The following is an 18825-nucleotide window of genomic DNA, read 5'->3' on the forward strand; positions in this document are numbered from 1 at the left end:
TATGTTTAGTCTACATAGCACTTAAATCATTTTGTAGGAAGATTGCGTTTTTCCTATTCTAATCTGCGGGTTGGAGTCATGCATCTGTGATGACACAATCCAGCAGTATACTTTTGGTAAACCATTAAGAAAAATGGTGTGGGAAATTGGCTCAAAATAAAGTTATTTGATTTAAACAGTTATACATTGCTTTACTTTATCTTTAGGCTTTTTATTTGTATGTAATTTGTTTTTGAATTATTCCTCTTATCACCTTTCTCTGTTCATTGTTTTTGGGTTGGCATCTTTAGGGTGGCATAACAGTGCCCCCAATGTTGAGGTATCTACCTCTAAAAAAACAAAAAGATGTTTTAAATGCAGCTCCTTACATGGTGCCTTAAATTAACATGGTGCCTTAAATGAACATGCTGTAGATCATTCTAGCTCTTTAATGTGTTTCACTTCTGTTTGCAGGCATCTGATGTAGGATCAGAGAAGCTCTTCTCGCCTAAAACACCAAAAGGTAAGAGCTTGGATCTTCATTTAATTGTCATTTTATTTTACATTGGACATATTTGACATGATTAAGCATTTACTCTCTGTGCATTGGACACTTTTATCGAAATTGACTTTGATACCAAGGCCAACATTTTGGTATCAGAGCAGCCCTAACATATAATGCTAAAACAATTATACCGATTTTTTATGAAATTACAAATGTGTTGCATTTATGTGTGAGAGTGAGTGTGTGTGTGTGTGTGTGTGTGTGTGTGTGTGTGTGTGTGTGTGTGTGTGTGTGTGTGTGTGTGTGTGTGTGTGAGCTTGTATTTATTACTTTGTGGGGACCAAATGTCCCCATAAGGATAATAAAACATGAAATTTTTGACCTTGTGGGGACATTTTGTCGGTCCCCATGAGGAAAACAGCTTATAAATCATACTAAAATATGTTTTTTGAAAATGTAAAAATGCAGAAAGTTTTCTGTGAGGGTTAGGTTTAGGGGTAGGGTTAGGTTTAGGGGATAGAATATAAAGTTTGTACAGTATAAAAACCATTATGTCTATGGAAAGTCCCCATAAAACATGGAAACACAACATGTGTGTGAGTGTGTGTGTGTGTGTGTGTGTGTGTGTGTGTGTGTGTGTGTGTGTGTGTGTGTGTGTGTGTGTGTGTGTGTGTGTGAAAGAGATGACAGAACAGGACGGAGCCTCTCATTCGTACTGTGGTGCATGTGACTGTATATTATTTCATTAAATTACATCCTTTAATGATCACACTTGGCCATATCGAGACTTTTTATTATTATTTACATATTGTTTTTGATTTAATCTCATCTCACATTACATTATATTTTGCTAATGGCAGCATACTTTAATATGGTACCTACATTAACAACATGATATCATACCGTTTAAAATTTATTGGTATTGCAATATTTCGTTAGTACCGGTATACCACGCTACCAGTATGCGTGTTCCCTGGGAATCGAACCCATGACCTTTGCATTGCAATTGAGCTACAGGAACTATAAGTTTTATTCAACTTTAACCCCATTCAAATTTAACTGGTTTTAAGAACTAAGAGTATCTCAGAACTGGCCAAGATTAATTCATAATGCAAATAATACTGTAGGAAAATGTCCAAAACAAAAGACTTGTTTCCTTATTTCCCTTACCACAGACTATAAAGTTTAGGTTTTAGTTAGATATCTCTTGTTAATGGTGTTAAAGTTAATGTATATTTTGCAAAAAGACTAACATTAACCAATAGGTTATTTAAGGCCACAGTGTGCACATTTCCAGAGCTGTACTCCCTTCTCATGAGTTGCATTTCACTAGCTTTGTTGCTTTTACAATTTTTTTATGAATATTGAAGGGATTTGGCCTTGGGAGCCAAGGAAATACCCTTCCTGTAAAACATCTTTTCCAGACTGACCTCAAATGAAGCATGTCATGGAACACATACACAGTTTTTTTAGATCACTTTCTACAATATTACTTTGTGTGTAACAGGGTATTTTTGGAGTAGAGAAGAAAGGAGCCTTTGGCTAATTTGGGAACACTGCTAGTGTTTGTGGATGCTTGGAAAGAGGTCTAAATGTGTCTATTCAGGGTGTCCGTATATCTTTGGCAACCAGACCAACAGAAGGGGTTATGTTTGGGTGGGGTAGGTTTACATCTCTAGACGCCATATGCCAAACTCTCAGATGCCCTGTAACCCTCGCTAATAAAAACCTAAAAGGTTATGAGAGATTGTAAAAATGGTAAAATGATGCTTATGTGTTTCCTTTTTTCAAGTGGCTAATAACCGAAGTTTGATTTTAATGTGGATCTAAGTCCCTTTTTACTGTTTCCATTAGTAGTTAAAGCTTGACTCAGAACAGGAGGAACCTGGCCCTGAAATAATTTTTGGGTTTGGTTCCATTGTTGGGTAAGTTACTCTAAAAAAAGTCTAATTACATCTTCTACATTGTAATTAGATTACTTTACGAATTATTCTGTCTGAAATGTAATTGCATTACTTATTACAAATTACCTTTTTAAAATCTTTATCAATCTCGACCAGATGAAAAATACAAGGATATACTTGAAACTGTTCTATTAATTCTTTCAAATAAATCATATAAATTCAAATATATTATTCATGAACAGGCCAAAGAATTTAAGGGGTCGCGTTAAATTAGAAAACATGTTTTAACATTAGTTTAAATTTCGATTTTAAATTCACTAATGTTTTATATAGAATTGTTGTATAGTCTATACCGTATTTAAAGCAATTCAATCAGAAGTAACTACTGAAAAATTAAGAGTAATCCCTTACTTTACTTTTTTCATTGGAAAAGTAATTTACAGTAATGAATTATTTAGTAATGCATTGCTCCCAACACTGGTTTGTTCACATCCAGATTTTGTAGGGGAACTAAGTTGTGAAATGAATTCTGTTTGTTGCACCATGTGCTGGAGCTGTTGGGTTTAATGCAACATTTCTGATGCTTGGCATGAGTCTCTTACAGAGCCTTTGCCCCACTTATTCTATGAAAACATAGAAAAGAGGAAGTGAGAGGAGACACGGCAAGCTCAGAGGAAGAGTAGAACTTGTGACCACTGTCGGGGTCCAAATTAAAGTCAATTTCAAGCAAGTCTAGGAAAGACTTTCAGACATACTTAAAGGAAAAAGACTTGGGCAATAAGTTACATGTTTAAAAGTAGATCAAAGCATATTACTAGAAGATTACAGCTTGTTGTTGTTGCCATTACATATGGCCTAATCTGGGTTAGGGTTGATGCAGGGACTAAATGCGTTTTACTTGAAATCCTGCTAATGTGTGTCAAGCAAACATGCATCTCTGGGATTATCGCTGGAGAATTACGCACACTCTGTCCCATGTAAATCCCATTCCCCTGTTCCCCAGGGATCATAGGGATGATGTGAAGAAAGCAGAAAGCAGTGGGGAGTGCCATATTCAGATTAGGAAAGAGTGCGAAACTAGGAGTGGGAATATTTGGATTAAGTAATTTAAGACTGAAGGGAGTAAATATTATTGTACGAGTCTGTTGACGGCCTGTCTGTGGAGATTACAGATCATGCAAGGTCTATATAACCTTTGATATCCATGAGATTTCATGGTAGTTCCAGTTCAGACTTCATATTTTTTTATATCCATGAGGTCTCTTGATAGTTCCAATATGGACTTACTATCTTTGAATATCCATGAGGTTTCATTTTAGTTTTAGTTCAGAATTTGTAATCATTTATATTACGTTTTGCGAAAGTTCCATTTAGTAAAACTTTGATATCCGAGAGGTTTCTTGACAGTTCCAGTTCAGACTGCATAGACATTGATATACATACTTTTTTAGTGTAGTTCCAGTATGGCATACATAATCAATTTAGGTTTCATATAGAAGCCTTTTGCTCACTATTCCAGATCAGGTCTAGGACCTCAAGTTAATCTTTACCTAAAATTGTAAAACTGGTTGTTGAGTTTATTTTAGATGTCAGTGTATTTATATCATTCACTTTCTGTTCCAGTTGCCATAATCAATATTTTTACAATAGCTTCAAAAGCACACAGCAAGAATGTATCATTATCCTTGTTCTCCTTTTGTCGCAGTTGAATGTGTGATGTCCGGCCTGTTTCCATGGAATGCAAAATTCCTCCAGGCTGTTATTCTAGATTTGGGGGCATAGCAGCATATATGTCCTATTACAGTACTTCTGCAGAGACCAATCTAAAGCTCGCTCAGCTCTGATCCCCAAATTGGTCTGCCCTGGAGAACTTCTGGCAGGCTGATCACTTGCTTGGCTCATGACTTGAAAATTGATCCCCAATTGAAGAATTGCATTAGGGGGAAAATACCTCGGCATGCAGGTTGCGCTGCTTACTCAAATATGTATGTGTCTTTGTTTCTCTAACCAGCTTTAGTGCACACTAGTTCTTGATTTGATTGATTTTTTGCCCTCAGTCGAGTACTTTGGTGACATATAAGTTTCGTATCAGCATAACAGATGTTTAGTTTACTGTAATCAATGTTTATATAATTACCATGGTCATTGTGCTTTTCCTAACATTTTAAGAGGCTTGTTCTCCACTATGTCTGGGCGATATGTGAAAATGCACGCCGACATGAGCTTGTTCCATGAGACAGGCTCATGCTGCATGCCTCTGAAAGAACAGCGAATCAGACACACATATTGATGGCTATTCTTATGTTCTTAAAAATATAATAGTGTTTTTTCTTTGTGACTAACGGCATTTCTATCAGGAAGACTCGTAGACTTGAGTAAAGTTTTAGATTACATTTATTTGATGAATATAAAACAGGAATGTAATATGTCTCTTTGGCTTAAGCCCCTCTGGTAGTCTGAAGAAGTTGTACTCTGAACCATCAGATCCTGCCAGAGATAGGAAGCAGGGGCGAGGAACCTACCCCCGTGCAGGACAGGACTCAACTGGTTGTGGTGGGTTGGTGGAGATTGCCGTGTTAGCACACTGAAACAGCAATATGATAGATTGTGAGCAGACTTATAAAGCAATGGCTTACATGTGATTGGCTAGGAGTTACCTAGCTAATGGTGCAATAATGTACAGCTGCTAGTCTTCCCGCTAGAACTACGCTGCCCTCAAATTTCTTGTCATGTGTCACTCAGAGACTCGAAATTACCTGCGCATGAAATACATTTGGACGAGGAGCTTGCAAACTGGTTTCATTTGGTGGCGGGTGCTAGTTTCACACCCTGGTCATTGTTTAATATATTTGATGACTTCCCAGATACATGGTTTTGCCATTTCACAATATTTTCGATCATCATCTGTTGGCAATTGGTATCGGAATGGGATCTTTGTAAGACATCGTTGATATCCGATTACATTGTCATATCGCCCAGCCCTATTCTCCACCAAGCAGTGTCAGGTTTTTCATTCCCCCAAATTAAGCCATTGTGAATTCACTCTTAGATTTGCAAACAATAGTTGTGTTAATTTGAGATACTGTAGTTAGATTACTATACTTGATTAAATGGAGCTTTTATGGGAAGACAAACTTTCTAAATCTGTTTGTGAATACTTTGTAGTGCCTTTTAAGGCAAGCATCTCTATCCATCCATCCATCTATCCACCTTTATACATTGTTTACTCAATTTATTTACCCATCAGTGAAGCGGCTTTCATGCATTTATGGCAAAATCCTTTCTGCCAAACTGATTCAATAGTAGTTGTATGGCACTGTCATAGTTGGCATCAGACAAGGAAAAACCTGAATTGGTGTTGGCTGCTATTCCATTCAGGTAGCACCAACTTAGCTCAGGGACGTAATTCACTTCTTATATTGACTCCAGAAATTCTTCCATTTAATTATATCCCTTGTGAAAGTATAAATTATTATTTCGGGCAATGTGGCATTGTTTTCATTTCCAGTTTCCTCTTGTCTAGCACTTGCTGTATCTGATGATTCCTTTCGTTCTCGTAATGTTCTTTTATTTCTAGTTTTCCAAATACTTATGTCATATCCATATTGTTGTGCTAGCTCCACTTCCATTTCCAAATCTTCCATGCTTGTTTCTGCTTCTACATCCTGACTGTCCTTTGTTCTTTGTTTGTCATTTGTCCATTTCAGTTTTCTTCTGCATGGATTTTAATTTACTCGAATACATGAAGATAATTTCAAAGGAAGATGTTTATTGGATTTAAAATAAAAATAGGCATTTTGGTAGCATGGTCACCAAACAATGAGGAAGCTCCTCCCACCCACATTCTCTACCTTTTTATAGGCATGATAATAGAAGTCCCCAATCAGCTCCTGCTGGATGAGTCTTGAATTGTAGAAGAATACTGGATGATCCTTGAATTGCAGCAGAGTTTGACAGAATAGTTGCAACAAAGCGATGACGTACCCATTTTGTGTGTGAGGTCTGTCAGGCAAACCCGGGGCATGCTGGGATAGTGAAGGAAGATTGTGGTGAAAAGCCATTTGTGAAGTGGTTTTGGTTTGCTAATCCTGATTAATTTTGACCCGTTGTGCTCATTTTAAACAGCGTATTACTGTACGCGAGAAGCACCGCCAGCTCTGGGCCAAACTTGGAGCTTATCGGCTTTGGAAGGCTTAACAGCAGATGGCATTTTAAGCCAGACTTAATAAATTGTTTCCATTAAACTTACTGGCCCACGCATACTAGATTAGGACTGTAGAACAAAGAAAGAAAGAGAGTGGGAAAGCAACAAAAAGAGGGGGATAACAGCCAGTGCCACACCACGCAGGATCAAATTGATAATGCGCCATGGCCATGTGGTTTTCTCTGTTAAATCACCATATCTGAAAAAATTATGACGTGATCATGAATACCAATTACAGTCCATTGTTATCGCAATGTTTGTAATTTGGGATTTAAGGATAGTTAATGACACACAGAATTACAATCCTGTAATTATTTACTCACCCTTATGTTGTTTTTAAACCTGGTCAGCTTTCTTTTTTCTGTGGAACACAAAAGGAGATGTTAGGCAGAATTAGGTATGTGTAAAAATATAGATTTTCAGATGAATCGCTTTGTCTCGATATTGATTCTTATATCACATGATCGATCTTTTACTCTACCCTCGGTGTCCCAAGATGAGATCCATGCAATCCATTTGTCATTGAATAATGTCTTTTTCAATACCTTTTCTGTCCTTTACAGTCAGTTGTTGATCAAAAACAATAAAAATAGAACAATATAATTCTAATCACACATTGCTCTGATGTTATAAAGAAGGCGTGTGACTTCTCTTGTTAAAATGTGCTTAAACCAAAACACTACCGTGAGACGCTCGCTGAACTTAGGCTTTTCTTAAAGCGTTTTAGCACATATCAATGTAAATTCTTGTAAATAGTGCAAATTATGCATGTAAACAATAAACATAACAAACTAATTTATATATATATATATATATATACAGTGTACTATATGTAATTTCAAGATATCATATTTATTGATGGAATACGTGGATTTGTAAATTTTTTACATTGACCAAAATAATGATTTTTTTTTTTTGTAAAACAACTTTTTAGTTAAGGCCAATTTAGTTAGCCCCCTGTATAATTAACGGCATTAGCTAAGAGAGAGATTCTTTCATAATTAAGCACAATTGACATGATAACTGAAATATACCCAAATTAATTTGAATCAATTCAAATTGAATTGGTAAATCTGTATCAATAGACAGCCCTAGGCAGAATGTTAGCCTCAGTCACCATTCACTTTCATTGCATCTTTTTTCCATACAAATGTTGACTGAGGCTGTCAGTCCCAAATATTCTACCTTCCATTGTGTTCTACGGAGGAAAGAAAGTCATATAGGTTTGGAACGAAATAAGGGTGATTACATGATTACTGAATTTTCATTTTTGGCGAGCTATTTCTTTAAGGGCTATGTCTGGCCGTCACACATTATGTTTTTCTTGATCGCATTTGGCTGAATCAATTCCACAGAGGATGGATGCTACTCCCCCCGCCCCACCTCCTCTCCTCGCTGTCCCCAGGGAGCCGCAGGGTCATTCTCTAAGCACTCATTATATGCTACACGGCTCAGGGTCTCCATGTCGAATCACTAATCAAGCACTCTGTCTGCAGGCCCACGATTCAATAGCCATTGAGTGGCCTATGTTCATATCCACTATTTGCTGCATGTCAACAAAAGTCTGCTCCCTACTCCGCCATAACGGAGGAGCCCCCTCCACACACGCCCTCCCTCTTCAACCCTGCAGAATATAAAATGCACTCACTCCTCACCCCTCCCGCACTGGCAAAGAAAAAGAGGGAGGGAAAAATGAGTGGAGGCCAGCAGGGGTCAAGGGATTGGGGGGGGCAGCGATGGAGAATGAGAGCGTGTTTGTATGCAGCTCTTCTCGTCCACTGAGGTTAATGCTGATGTATTGCTAACCTTAGCGCTGCAGTGTTTGTGGCCTCTTGCCCATTAAATAATGTATAGAGGTTGACCTCTTGACCACCTAATCAGCTTTGCAGCTGTTGGATTGTGGATGCATGGAGATAGAGGAGTCAGGGTCGGGCTGGGCGTGTTTACGATGAGAGTGTAAGGTCCAGAGGGATGTATATTTCCAGATTAGCAACTAATATTAAATCCACCAGTCATTGCAGAGGTTTTTGTAGCCTGTACTGGTTGAATTGGATCTGTGTTTGTTTAATAAACCCAGCCAGCCAGGTGTGTGTAAACATTCTCACTATCCATGGTTCTTTTGTGCGAGCACTTTTCGCAGTGCGGCTAGTCATTTAGCCCCGCGTGTCTGATAAGAATCAGCAGAGAATGTTGTGGTCCTTTGTTTGAGTTATTGTTCATGATTGTTTTTCTTCATCTCTTTCGCTCTCTGTCTACCCGAGGAAAATGTTATTGCTCAGAGGTTGCTTCTTCAAGCTCAAGTTGAATTTACGTATAAACTTTGTCTTAGATGTATCTCTTTAAAATTCTGTTGGAGAAATAAAAACGAAAGAAATTAGACATTGTTGTCATAGAATAAGTGTAAAGAGTTATTATATTAATGTGGAGAGAATAGTTCAGATATTTTGGTCTTGGAAATATTTTGTCAAAAATTTTGAGTTCATATTGATTTCAGATATGAGCAAATCTGTGCCTAATCTGAGACATTGTTGAGATTGATGTAGTACAAACAATTCATATATTTCTTTGCTACAGATAAACACACTGAAGCTTTTTGTTTTCAATTTGAATATTTTAGACATTGGAATAAATGTTGTTAGGTCCCACTTGGGTTCTGAAACAGAAAAGCAACTTCATCTCAAATGGAAGCATGGCACTCATATATATCTTTATTATTTCCAACCTTTATTATTTCTCCATGCCATCTCACAGCATATGACCATTTGTTGTATTGGCTGGCTGGTGCGTGTATGTATGCGAATGTGTGTTTTCCTTTCATTTCTGGAAAGCAAATGTTATGAATGTTCCTCTTTATTGATAGCTCTAACCCTGTTTGTGTAGTTCTGCCTCTCAGGAAGATGAAAATAAATAGCGGGAGCATGTATGAGATAAAGCATGTGTTTAATTATTAATTGACCCATTACTGACAGAGATTGCCTTTTTTGATAATAGGCAGGAAGCTGCTTCAGGGGTAGAAAAAGCAATTATTAAAGCTATCTACCTCTTCCCCTACGCCCCCCGTATGCTCTATCGTTTTGCTCTGCGCAAACAGAAAACATACCCTGTCGACTAAGCAAGTCCATAAATTATTTTAATTTCCTTTCAATATTTATGACGCTTTAAATTATGATTTCCTTGTCATGTTCTATTTATGTGAAGAGGCACCAGGGTTGTGCCATACTACCTTGGCTGTAGATAACTATTAGCTTAACTGGTGGGAGTTGTTGTTCTAATGCATTTCTGAAAATAATATCACATCTCATAGTGTTAATTTCTCTTTCATTTCATTCCAGTTTGGTTGAATGGACTGCACTCCACTATAGTGTATTGATTTTGTTGACGTCTGGCCATTTTCTGAAATTGTATATCAGTTGTTGTGCATTTAAGCTGACTGGGAAGGGGGGGATTGGGCATTGATATTGCTCTGGATTTAAATTGCAGAGGTTAGTTGGACCGTGGTTAACCCATAATCGATAAGACATAACTGATGAGACATAACCTTTCAAATACAAATGCATGCCTGAAACTTGGCTGAGAGCTTCACAAAATACGAACAGTGTCCAAAGTTTTTACTAGTATAACAGTAATCAGGAGAATGTATGGCCTTTTTAACTTCAATAATAGAATAATAACATACTGTATGGTAAAAAAAATCTAAATTTGTATTTGGACAGGATGATTGGCTAGTCACTAGTGAGACTAGTTTTCTAGATTTTAGTTTTAGCTTGCAAGGGGATGAATTTGGGTCTCAACATCTCAGAGAGGGTTTATTAGGTAAACAGCGCTTTAGCATGCTGACAGTCTATTTGTAACTTGTAGACTCTCCAAGAAGAAAATAATTGTACTGAAATAAACATTCTTACATTCAGTCTGTGCTATTTTCAAATTGTTGGTGGATGAACCTTAGCATAAAAGGAATGATTTTGGTAATTGTGTTATGTCTTACTGTATGCAGTGTCTTGTGTCATGGCCGTTGCTCCTTATGACGTCTTATCCAGTCAAGATCCTTTCATTCTGTTGTGCTCTGTCTTGCTTTTTTTGACCACAGGAATGCATCATGTTTGAATGCTCCCTAAAAAATGTCTGATCTGAGATGTGTTGGGCATTACCCAAAACCAGACTAATTATACTGGGCTTCCTTAAGGCTGACTAGTCATTCAGACAACCTACTGTCTAGTCGTTGTTTAAAACATGTAGATTTGTTCATCCCATGGTTGCCTAGGCTTTGAGTAACCGACTTCCCGGGCTACTGATCTAAGCCTGTTAAAACCATCCTTATCCAGTGTCAGGGCCGCTCTGGGACCAGAGCAGCGCTCTTGAGGTGATCTAAGAGCATAACAGTGAGGAGAGCTGCTTGTAAAGTTGAGGTCAGGCTTTCTCAGGAGTCTGCATTCACTTGTGTTGGGTAATTTTAGCACTCGTGGGCCAGCTAATGACTTTCAAGTTTTCACAAAGTTTCTTTCAAGAGTTGATTGCTGTAGCTCATTTAACTATCCCCAGTGTGATCACTCCCACAACGGCTAGGATAACCATCAGTCTAGCTGCAGAGTAGCTAAAAACATTTTGTGAGAGAGCAAGTGGCTTGATATTTACACCCATATTTACAAAATATGTATTCTTAGCTTTTTATTGCCTGTTTGAAGAAGATGCCAGGATGAGATTTTTGGTGTTTTGTTTCATTGTGTCCTGCGTTTGAAGTCAATGCTATTTGCAGAAGACGTTGTTGTGCTCACACGGAAAGCCAGATGGTTGTTGCTTGTGGCCAAACATAAAGCTTGGATAATGTACAGTCACTGGCAAAGATGAATTGCTAGACTAGATGGATATTGCAAACATGCTTGTAATGGATTCGACATTTTGGGAAGCAGTTCAGAAGGATCTTATAAAGACTGGAATTCTGTGACCGAGCACAGGAAGGAGGTTAAATGAACAGAATTCCATGACCACAAAATGAAATCACTTTCATGCTTGTTCGAGTTCAAAGTATTTAGGCACGCTCAAACATAGTTGTGGTATGGGATTCTACAAAGAATGATGCCTATTGTGCATGCTTTTTTATAGCTTTTATGCTCTTTATCAATTCTTAAGTGTTCACGTTCATAACATATAAAGAGGTGTTCAAAAATGACATGTACTTTAGGGGTGCACCGATCTAAATCGGCCGATCTTTGTTTTAAGTCTGGCCAATCATGCCTAGAATCAAGAATGCATGACAGTGGGGCCTCCGGAGGGTGAATTGTTGGCAGTTCTAAGTATTCACGAATTTGAACTTTCAGATATGCTGTTATTCAGATGAATATCTAAGTTTGTTTTTAAAAATGTCAAAAGAATTGAAAGAATGTTTAAAAAAAGAATTGCACATGTATGAATATTAAGTTATTTTCTAGAGTCATTACGGTAGTAATTCTGACTCGCTACACTGTGAGCACAGAGAGGATAAAGAGACTGCAAATAGATTAAACAACAAATAAACATGTGCATACAAATCTGAGTATACGTGATGTAACATGAGTTAATCAGACGTTGTTTTGAGCGATAGAGACTGTTTGAGCGATCATGAGCACTTTTAGATTCACTCCCTTCAATATGCTCACTCGCAGTGTCAATCAAACATGCTCGCTCTCCATGTAATCTCAATATCTCATCAGTCACTCAGCTCTATTCTGTGAGGATCCCAATTTAAATCAGATTACTGTTGGTCACATTACCACTAATCACAGCAATTACATTTTAACTACAACAGCACCGCTTCTTCATGCATTTGCTTAATAATTAGTCATTTGTGTAACAGCAAAACAAGAAAGACCTTAAACAAATCATAGATATTAATGATTTCTCACTGGAGCAGTTTTAGAACTTGTAATGGATATATTTTTCTTATTTTTGAACGCATCACTGCTGTGTGTGATGTTCTCATGGTTTCTACAGCTTACCAGTATGTTACAATGACCTTTTGATATTGACAACAAAACAATTCATAACTGTTTCAAAACAAATAAATGTTAGCGATTCACATTTAATGTAATTTAAATGTATTTATAATGTATATGCAATTCATATTTATATCCTTTATTAATTATAATGTTAGATAATAAAATTACAATCATTCATTGTTAGATCATGTTAGTTCATAGTGCATTAACTAATGTTAATTAATACAACTTTTGATTTTAAAAATGCAATAGTATAAGTTCATTAGTTTATGTTAACTACAGTACCATTGTTAAATAATGTTAACAAATGGAAATTTTTTGTAAAGTATTACCGTAATTTTACTGTGTGGGCCATAAACATATAACTGCACAATATAACTTGAAAAAGTGTGACAATTTTAAAAAAAAATCGGTATCAGCCGATCTTAGTGTTAAAAAATGGGAGATCGTGATCAGCCTCAAATTTCCTGATCGGTGCATTACTTATGTATTTGCTTTTAGAAACAGCAATACTGAATCGAAAGCAGGTGTCACATTCTTTACTCTTAAGAAGGTGTCTCAAAAATGTAGAAATAGGTGCAAGGTAGGTGCAAAAATATGTGATGCTCAAAGATGGTCAAAGATGTCCGTCTAGCACATGTTTGTATAGAAAAACAATTACAAAACAGACCAGACTGCTGCAGGAATTGCTACCACACCATGTATAAATACAGGCTTGTGTGCATTTAAGTAACTCTGTAGGCGCTTGTTATTTCATCTGAATTTATCACACTGAAGTCCTGCAGCTCTGAGATGGTTTGTGAGGTTTAGCTAATTAGCCCTGATATCAGCACATGGTAGAAAACCGCAGAGGGATGCTCTGCAGCGAGAGACATTGCGCCGGGATCTCGTATTTTAAGTTCTGACGGTCATTAATCGTTTTGAGTTTTGCTAAGACACTTGCAAATACAGTTCCACATGAGCCTCTTGTCACTGAAAAAAGGAAAGAAACATTTAGAAATCCTTGTCTGTGTGGGCCTCTATTAATCAAACAGGCATCTGTTCCCCCTTGAGCTGAGCACAGGATAGGCTTCTTAACAGCCTTCCTCTCCAATGGCCCCATTCAGACCCAGAGTGGCTGTTATTTTAGCACCACACTGGAGAGCAGCAGAAGAGTGTGACGCTGAACCCCGCTGATGTGTAACTTTGCTGGGGAGAGACCGGATAAGAGGGACCTAGGAGTGGATCTCAACTATGAAGAGCCATTTAGAGGTAGACCTTGCTGCCTCTCCTACATGTAAGAAGCCATGGAAGGTTGTGATTGAAAAAGGTTTGGAAAAGACAAGAAGGTATAGCACTGGCCCTGATTTTGTGTGCCATTGACTTGTGAATTATTTTGGGTTTTGGAGTGGAATCTTAATATATTTTATGTTTTCATGGGGCTGTACAATTAATTGAAAAATAAACAAGATTTCTATTGGTGGTCGACCGATATAGGGTTCTTAATGGTCGATGCTGACGCTGATATCCAGAAAGCAGGGGGGCCGATAGGCCAATACAATGCCGATATATCACACAATTTTATATAGTGACAATTTAAAATAATAACAAACATAAAATTGCTAAAAACAATAATAATGAACTCTTGTTTAGCACTATATTTACTCAATTTCACACAAATCTAAAAAAGAATATTGTATTTTAAAGGGTAGATAGCAGTTTCTTCAGATTTCCGTTTAGTCACTTTATAATATAGTAATTTATTTGCACATGAAGACATTTTTTTGAGTGGAATGACATCGGTTTAAATGAGGTGTCTGCATATTTCCAAATGGTAATCTTTTATCATTAGAAAATTTGCAGGGAACTGTTGAGGAGTGACTGTTAGAATACATGCTTTAGAGGTAAATAAATGAGCGTTCCACAGGATGCTGGATCTGCAGAATTTTTGTTACTGTTTAAACGAGATATGTGCATATTTGTAGATGTATAGGATATTAGTTTTATTGATATTTGCCTTTTTATCATTAGATAAGACAGTTGAGGAGAGAGAGGGAGAACGAAACAGGTGAGCACTTTAACATTATGAGCTCAAACGCATCTCCTGTGGCTCTTATATTCGTTTAAATGACATTGTGTTGCACACCTGTCTTTTATTGTAGTAACACAACAGCACGTAACAACAAAATGGACCATGACTGGTCGTTTGCAAGTCTCAGTCACTTTATATGCAAGCAGGTTATTTTCGGTGCCCTCAAGAAAGAAATCGGCCAAACAGGACAATGTATCTGCCAATAATTAAACAAGTCAGAATATTGGCCGATTTATCGGCCTCTGAGATATATCGTTCGACCACTAATTACGATTACAGCTGCTGTAGGTTGCAGTATTCTGTTTAGGTCTACTCCTCTTTGTGTCACAAATGTTGTATTTAAAAAAATTATTATTATTTTATTTGGGGGGGGTTCAATCTTTGAATAACACTTTGTAGCCTACAGAAAAAATGGCATGCTGCTGCCGCAAACGGAATACATATTTTGATGTAAATTCTATATATCAAAATGTGAGAAAATCAGAGGAAATTGTCCGCAATCATGATATTTTTTAATAATCGTGCAGCTATATGTTTTCATGAATTCCATCAGGGCTGGCAATATTTCAAATCATTATGATGCAATCGCAATGATTTTTCTGGTGATAAGCAATATTGCAATCATTATAAAATATATATTATTGCTTAATTATTTTTTAAAGTTAATGTTTTATTTCCCCACTATTTGCCCAAAACATCACTGCACTCCATGTGAATATAAAGGAAATACAATAGAAATATATTACTATTGTAAAAAACAAATGTAATCCTCAAAATTATTAGAATTCAGAATTACACTTTAACAGTAAACCTGACTGAGTCTCACAATAATGATTCAATATTGTAATAATATTCAACTGGACTCAAAGAAAATAAGTGAATGAAGTTGTTGGATAGTTTTTTCCATGTTAATCACAAAATGTACTTAAAATATATGTAGGAAGATATTTCTTTTTCTACTATGTATTGTTGCATATTGGTGTATATAAATTAAAATAATTAAATATTCATCCTTGTATTCAATTAGAGAAAAACTGTGGAAAACATACCCTCATTATTTTTAACTAGATTTTTGCTTCATGCATAAGACATATTGAATCTATTCTACTAAATTGACTATACAGTAATGGCTGTTTGGTTGAAATGATGGTTTCTCTCATAATAAAAAAACTAATTTTAATAATTTCGTAGCAAATACATATTTGTCGAGATGTATATTGAACATCGTCAATAGGCTGAAAAATATCAATGTATATGAAGCCATATCACCCAGCCCTAGATTCAACACAATTCTTGTCTTTTGGCATATCAGACACACATAATTTATTCCTTCATGAATCCAAGATATCCAAGTGATAGCTATATTCAGATCAGGTATGAATCCCTATAGATTTGAAGATGGGTTGGATTAAGGCATTGGAGGTCTTCTCTTGAAGAAGGGCTCCAGACTAAAAAAATTACTTAGGATTACAAATTGGCCATTGGTTCCTAAACTAAAGCATTAAGGAGCCAAATGGCTGTTTTAAGTCTCCAAATCACAGATTTTCCCAATTTAGATTGCTGTTCAGAGACAGGATAGAAAGCCAAAGAAAAGGAAGACAGCTGATAACCCATTCATCTAAGGTTTAATAAACAGTATATATAGTTGAGAAGATATGTTTGCATTCCTTTTTGTCTCATAAATGTTCACAAACCTTTCATAATTTATACAAATATTAGAGATAAAAGAGAAAAAAAAATTTTTTGTATTAATACTGCTCTTCAGAAACTACATTAAAGATGTTTACATAAAGTATAATGTCCATATAGTAGTGTGTTGTCTTCTTGAGCATCAATGAAGGTTTGCAACTAAAATATTGCCTTAGTCTTTGTTTACTGTTACCAGATGGCCCCAGACACAGAGACTACAAGATTTCAAATTGAATGAAATCCCATATGCAGTTTATTGTGCTACTCCAATCCCAATCAGTAATTACCAGAAGAAGAAAAAAGTGGTACACAATATTGGACTTATTGGGAAATAATTATTAAGAAGCCTGAAATACAGATAAGACTCTTATTATGAAATGTCTGCACTCCCAGTTGTGAGCTCCCTGACGCCTGATTCGCTGTGAAAGTGAATCTTATTCAAACTGCTAACCTGAGCTCCTAAGTTCAAACCCTCGGTTCTTTTAGGGTGATTCGTGAAAAAGATCTGGTTCAAGAGAGTCATTTGTTCACGACTCTGTCATGCTGAGTGTGTTGTTGCATGCGGTCCAACGAGCTCGTCAGAAACAGAATGGGTGAAAAGCGGTGTGAGGCACTGTGCGGGTTCTAAAAATATATTAAATAACTCATAAGATGATATCTGACGAAACTGCATATGAACACCCACAACCTGACTGTCGACCAATGGTGACTAGATTTTAAATTATTGTTGCAATCAATTATTTTTGGTCACATTTGTGACCATTTTAGTTGCAGTCTGGAGCCCTGTGAAGTGTGATTGGCAGTAAATTGGAAGCATGTCACAGAGCACAGGAGACCCAGATTTTCTTGGACATTTACATGCAGCTGAGACACTTTATTATCTACACAAGGCTATGGATTTTACATCACTAACACCTTGAATTTAAACCAGAAGCAGTGAGAACATTTGTATAGCCCAGAGGTTCTTCAGCAAAAATGAATCACCTGGGTCTCACTTTCAAACAGGCTTCAAAATGCTCCTAGTGTGAGGCTTTTAGCTGGCGTATTTGCACTTACACACTTGTTATTGGAGACAAAAATAGACCCCTACTTGAGAGGTTGAATTAAGTATTGCCATGAGAAAAATTTCCAAATCAATCTTTGAAAAGCTACCACCATTAGTTAAATTTTGTAGGTTGTTCTTGGGTGGTTGCTAAATTGTTGCTTACTGCAGTATTTAACATAAGCAGTCTTGAATATGAGCAATAATAATGCATCCTTGCCATACTGCAAATCCATCTGAAATGGCATGTTCCATGTCTGTACATAGTCTGTTGTATTTTCCGAACCCAACCTTCAAACCAAATTGTAAACTGTTCTTTTCTATGCAACACTTTGACTCTAGTAAGGCAGTATGTTGCTTTGTGTGTGTCTCTGTGTGTGCAAAAGAGCTGTAACAGGAAATTAGAGGAGACATGCATGTTTGAGCAGGTCCCCCTGAGCAGAGCTAGAGGTCAAGACAGAGGGCCTGTCTCCATTAGTTTTACTGGCAAGCTTCCAAAACCTTCCTCACCCCGTCAGACTGCCTTTTATTACTTCCCGCACTACTGTACTGCTTTTAGTCTATACAGATGGGTTGAAGTCTGGGCTCATACGTTTTAAATATCACAGGCCTTAGTCAGATTTAATTAGTTGAGAATGAAAATTTTGCTGTGAGGGATACAAGTACAGTTTGCTCAATCTGTTGTGCTGTTGTGCACTTGGGTCTACATTTAGACTAAGAAACATTACAGGATGTGTAAACGCTCTTACATTTTGCAAGTAAAGTAGATGTATATTTGATTTGACATGAATGAAAACGGGTTTGAGATATACAAAATTGCTGCTCCGTGGGTCTCATTCATGAAACACAAGCACAAATTATTTCTCTGTGCATTGTTTGTAAACCATTTTTGTGAAGATTGTGAAGGGACAGAAGTACAGTTTGTTCTAAAAAAAAAAAATATTTCAATGTTTAAAAAGGTTTAGGAAAAGCAGCAACAATCTTACTCAGTCTTTTGCTAAATGTTTGACCCTGCATTGTTGATCTAAACTGTCAAATTCATTTTGTAGCACCACTCTTCAGCCCCGACTGTTTCTGGTAAGCTTTATAAAAAGCCTGACAGCTATCATATACCTTACCCCCTATTGTATTTAGCCCTGTTCTTGCATGATTGAAGACATTTCAAAGTAGTCTGAGGGTTTGCTAACGTAATATTTCCCTGCAACCTTATCCAATGTCTTTATCCCAGTGACAACCCAACCTGAGGAGTCCTAGCTGAACTGAACAAGAAGGTCTCAGAGCTGTAATTTAACCCTTGCCTACATGAAAGGACATGCTTGGCTATTGTAAACACTCAGACGTCGCCTCTTAAAGCAGTGTCATGTAGAAGTGATGAATTTCAGAAAGGGCCCCTTCCTCTCAAACAACTGTGTTGGTTGGTTAATTCTGTAATATGGAAGCTTTTTGGAGAGAAGCACCT

General features: G+C 36.9%; 1 pseudogene; it reads left to right on the forward strand.

Moving 5' to 3' along the window:
• The first annotated feature begins 298 nt into the window (after nucleotides 1-298).
• LOC127627325 (autism susceptibility gene 2 protein homolog) overlaps nucleotides 299-18825 on the forward strand; it is a 53335-nt pseudogene continuing 34808 nt past the window's right edge.

This window comes from Xyrauchen texanus, chromosome 3 (genome assembly GCF_025860055.1).
Source record: "Xyrauchen texanus isolate HMW12.3.18 chromosome 3, RBS_HiC_50CHRs, whole genome shotgun sequence".
Classification (NCBI taxonomy): Eukaryota; Metazoa; Chordata; class Actinopteri; order Cypriniformes; family Catostomidae; genus Xyrauchen; species Xyrauchen texanus.